Genomic DNA, 5,500 nt, shown 5'->3' on the forward strand with positions numbered 1-5,500 from the left:
CGATCCGATCTGGATCGGGAGGACGGGTGAGAGAGGGATCGGGGGGTGGGGGTTTGGGTTAGGATAGGGTTTGGCTGGGGGTGAGGGGTAAGGTGTGGCCGGCTGGGCCTGGTGGGTTGGCCTAGTGGGGTTGATGGCCTGCTGGGCCAGAGCCCAGGGGGATTCTTTTCCTTCTTCTTTGTTTTCTTTTTATTTATCCTTTTCGATTTATTATAGTTTCTATTTATTTTAGATTTAATAAAATACAAAAGTGGCACCTAACTTAGTGTTACAAATTGTGCCCTTGCCACTATTAATTTAGCTCTTCAAAATAAAAGGGTTTGTAATATTTTATTCTTTTTAAAGGCATTTAAGTAATTGTTTAGCCCCTGTTTTAATTAATTTCTTGCATCTAAACATTTTATCAAAATGTGGTTTTTCCACCACAATCAGCCATGATTTATTTTCTAAATTTTGAACATTTTAGTTTAGTTTTCTTTATTTGAAAACTTTTATTGTTTGCCTCTATTTTAAATTTAAATTTGTATCAATTTTGAACCATCGCGAGATCGACAACAGTAACCGTGGTGACGTGGCATCATTAGCAGGAATTAATGTAGCTTAACTATCCGGGTGTCACAATTCTCCTCCACTACAAGAAATCTCGTCCCGAGATTTAAGAGGGGAGTAAGGGGGAAAGTTCTGGTTACGATATTCTAACGGATCTTCTCGAAGAAATTAATCCTTTGGTTGATGTCTTCAATTCTTTATTCCAATGCATCATGATGAAGTCGCTGTCCTTTCTTCGGGAACTCCATCGTACTTACGAAAGAATAAGGGTGGTTATTCCGGAAGAGCAGACCTCTGCAAGGTTGACTAACTGGTCCATAACATCGAGGATGGTGGCGGGAAGTAACTCTCGAACTAAAACTTAAGAAAATATCGAGAGCAAAGTAAGGAGGTATCATGGGAAGTTTCGAGCGGGCATGCAATCGTTCGTTGCCTGAAACAAAATGTGATAGGGGTTCAGAGCAAATGGGAAAGTATTGCGTCTGGTACTAGAATAGATCACTAGGCAGGTGGCCCGTGAATCACATACGAAGTCAAGCTCGAGGAATAACTTCGACAACAGGGTGTATAGGAGAGTCAGGTTTCGATCCTGTGGAACTGTGGGTTATGGGCCCACCATGTGGGTTAAAAGTAGGAAGGGCGGTGATATCTTGCACGATCATGATAGCAAGGCATGTCAAAGGGTAGCCTGTCAGTTATATGTCAGCAACATCGTCGGTACCAAGGGCGAGGGACGAAGAGAACCATTTTCCTGCTCGTTGAACGAGGCGGACCAATAGGCAAAGTTCTCGTCCATCGGTGGCTACCAGAATGTCATTAACAATAGTAACGGGGTCTTGCTAACAGAATTGTACAACGAGGCGTTTACATAAGCAGGAGAATATTACTGCTTAGATCATATAGATCACAAGAAAGGTTAAACCAAACAATGGAAAGGAAAATGTGATCTTCATATTAAACAGAACAATGGAAAGGAAAATGTGTTTAAACACAAATCTCAAGGGTATATCCTTCCCAAGGACAAATAGAGCATGATATCCATGACAGGATATAACGTAGAAAACCCTTTAGGAAAGGGGAGAGAAAGTTCATGACACTACCCATACAATGGTGTTTGGATAATTGATAAAGAGAATTTAGCATTGTGCTTCAAATGGTCTTATTGATGATCGGAGTAGCACAGACATGCTTCAAGATAGCATTGACATGGTCTTCAAGCAAAGGTCAGTCTTTGGATACACGAAGGATTCATCAGGAACAACTAGTAGAATAAGTCTTACAATTTCCTCATGGAAGAATGTTTAACCTGGCTGAAAAGGAATCTATAACAATAGGGCCTCCGGCCAGGTGTGCTAGGCACGACATCACCTTACCGGTTCACGTAAGGACCAATGTTACGACTGTTGGAAAATGTCCCAACCATCATATCTGACCGAGATTCAATTCGGATTGATGTCAGGATACCTCATACTCAGGATACCTGAGAAGGAAAGGTGCAACACAAATTGACGAGACGACATTGTAAGATTCTCGGTAAATGAACTATGGAAGCAAGTTCCGAATCATGAGTTCATTATTAAATCAAGGAGAGAATGAGGAGGTGGTTGATGAACTCAGTGACAATTCATCAAGATTTCCAAAAGATGGATTTCCACAATTATGTGAACAAGGAGATAGCTTTTGTCAGTTCAAATGATATAATGAGGTATGCTCGAGGAAACATACACGATTGAACATTGGTTGACGGTGCACCCGGAATACGGACTTAGGTAGCACAAACAATGTTAGAATGGCGATTCAATAACCAATGGTCTAAGAATGAAATGTTGACCATTAACTTCAAAGCAATAATGTTGCTAGAAGTTTTAAAATTACTAGTCCATCGGTCGGTATTCCTGTTAGGAACAACACGGGGACCAAGATAAGAATGGTGATGGTGAAGTATCACTTATATCAAGATTCTCAAGAGGTGGTGAGATTCTCACGACATTCCTGACATAAAAGATGGTAATACTCCAAGGTAAAGAAGAACAATTGCTGGATAGCAAGGATCTCAAGGTATATCACAAAGTACGAACAAGTTTGTGTTGAACGAAAGGCAATATAGTGGTCGATGATAACACAAATCATCGAGAGCAAAGGGTGGTATTTCTCATCAAGAATTCGATAGATATCTTGGAAGAGCTCAGAATGTTGATGATGTTCACGACACATTTGTCGCGAGATTTCATGAAGATGTAATCGATCGGTGATGACATCAAGTCAAAGGAATGGTGAAGCGAAAGGTTATTAGGACCAAGGGTACGACACACACTCGAAACCAAGCTTGCTGTTCAAGGCGAAATGATATGATGAGGAAGATCGACGTAAGCTTAGCTCATCGTCAAAAATTATGCTCCGGGAATAAGGACCAGGTAGCACAGTTAAAATTAGCACTATGATGATATAGCCGATCAGGCTAGGAATGACGTGATGGAGCATTAAACTCCTCAACAACAAAGTACTAGAAGGTACTGAATTGTAGTGCGGATTCGATTCACTAATCGGCGTTCTCGATTGACGACAACCCAGAATCCGTGGAGTGATTATGACGGGGAAAGGTGCTACTTCATCAGAAATTCATAATAGGTAGGGCAATAGCATGATATTCTTGAGATACCAGGGGGTAATACTCGAAGGTAGATCAAAATAGGGGGTTGGACCGGGGTATTGCTCTACAGAAGACAAGTGCTTAAACTTGCACGAGAAATTGGATCAAAGAAGAACAATATGGTCGGAAACCACGATTGCAAAAGACCAAATCCCAGATATAAGATGAAATTATATCAAGGGGATAATTATTGTTACGAGAAGCTTCCATGACAAGATCTACATCGTGTCCATGGGCACGAACACAAAGTTCAAGGTCGACTCCCACTTCTCCAATGCATAACCTATCATTCACTCCTCATTTTCGATGGAGTTGTAGTGTTGAAATTTTATATGGTAAATCACCAGGAGAATATGACTCGTGAAAACTTTCAGGTTCACACGGTTTTAGAGAAGGTATAGGTTCAACCCATCGGGTCATCTTAGAAACATATACCATAAGCTTCAAGAGTAAATATGACCAGCTCGAAAGCAGAGCAAGGTTGAGAAAGTAGAGGATACAATTTACCAAAGGCATTATGTATCCGAGGGAAGGCTCACAAGGTTATTGAATATGAAGGACGCCGTCGGATAAAATCCATTAAAGGATCTGCCGGTCCATAACAGAGCTGATGTGAGCATCGGCACACAACCAGAGGAAGTATCAATGCAAAGGCATTGGATTATAGAAACAACTGGCTAATCCAGAGCTCAAATGCAAAGGAATTATGATTTTCAAATCAAGGGATCAGAAGCAATGTTCTGATTAGGGATAGATAAGTTGAATAGCCTTAGGGGTACAATCGACGGCAATTGGATTGGTTGAGAACCAGCTCATGTTTAAAATGACGTCTGAGACGGAGAGATAATTTAAAAGGATCAACTGATGATTGCGTGCATTTGCACTCATGTTGAACCAATAGGATCAAAATGACGGTGCCTAAGGATACTAACGAATATTGCCAGACATATGGAAAGCATCCATAATGCAAGCAGACAAGTATTGCAGAGCAATAAGCTACTAAGGATTTCTGGAGGATCGAATAGTATTTTGAAGACCATTGTGAAACACATGAACAACTGGGGGATGAGCGGATACTCGATAAGGGCGAGAAATTATCCATAGGAGTATTCATGTGGCAAGAACTGCAAGGCAGTAGCCACAAAATATTCTCGGAACAATAGAGAGGATTTCAGGGTATCTTGTAATAACAAGATCAACTAGGAGTAAAAGTAAGAACGGCAAGTGTATGTGTTTATCCATAGGGATATTTCGGTGGTAGGGAATTGCAAAAGCAACGGGCACAAAGTCTCAAAAGAGTATCGGAGAGTAACTTCGAAATCTTCTAGTGCAGCCGGCGATCATCTGGACTGAAGGGCCTCTCCGGGAGAAAGTGTTTTCGAGAACCTAAAGTTAGATTTTAGTAAATTCATTAAACATGAATATAAGAGATCTCAGAGTCCCAGAGTAAAGATCGAGGAGTAAAAGATCCTAATACCACCCAATGGCGACGTGGGCCCATGGGCCACACAGCCATGTTAGTAAAAGTTTTGTAAAGTCTAGACTCGACTTCGGCCAAGGAGTGTGGAAGGGGGATTCCTACAGGCAGTCGGCTCTGATACCAACTTGTGACGCCCCCGATTTGACCGTACACTAATCATGCACGCAAATGTGTACGATCAAGATCAGGGTCTCACGGGAAGATATCACAACACAACTCTACAACATAAATAAGTCATACAAGCATCATAGTACAAGCCAGGGGCCTCGAGGGCTCGAATACAAGTGCTCGATCATAGACGAGTCAGCGAAAGCAACAATATCTGAGTACAGACATAAGTTAAACAAGTTTGCCTTAAGAAGGCTAGCACAAAAGTAGCAACGATCGAAAAGGCAAGGCCTCCTGCCTGGGACCTCCTAACTACTCCTCGAAGCCGAACTCCATGTAGAATCATCCTCGGGATCTCTAGATCCTGTACTCCAGCATCAGGTTGCGACAACCAGGTATAGGAAGGGGAAAAGAGGGAGAAAAGCAACCGTGAGTACTCATCCAAAGTACTCGCAAGCAAGGATCTACACTACATATGCATGGGTATATGTGTAAAGGGCCATATCGGTGGTCTGAACTGCAGAATGCCAGAATAAGGGGGGATAGCTAATCCTGTCGAAGACTACGCTTCAGGCCACCTCCATCTTGCAGCATGTAGAAGAGAGTAGATGGTAAGTTCACCAAGTAGCATCGCATAGCATAAACCTACCCGGCGATCCCCTCCTCGTCGCCCTGTTAGAGAGCGATCACCGGGTTATATCTGGCACTTGGAA

Source organism: Triticum aestivum, chromosome 6D (genome assembly GCF_018294505.1).
Source record: "Triticum aestivum cultivar Chinese Spring chromosome 6D, IWGSC CS RefSeq v2.1, whole genome shotgun sequence".
In the NCBI taxonomy this organism is placed as follows: Eukaryota; Viridiplantae; Streptophyta; class Magnoliopsida; order Poales; family Poaceae; genus Triticum; species Triticum aestivum.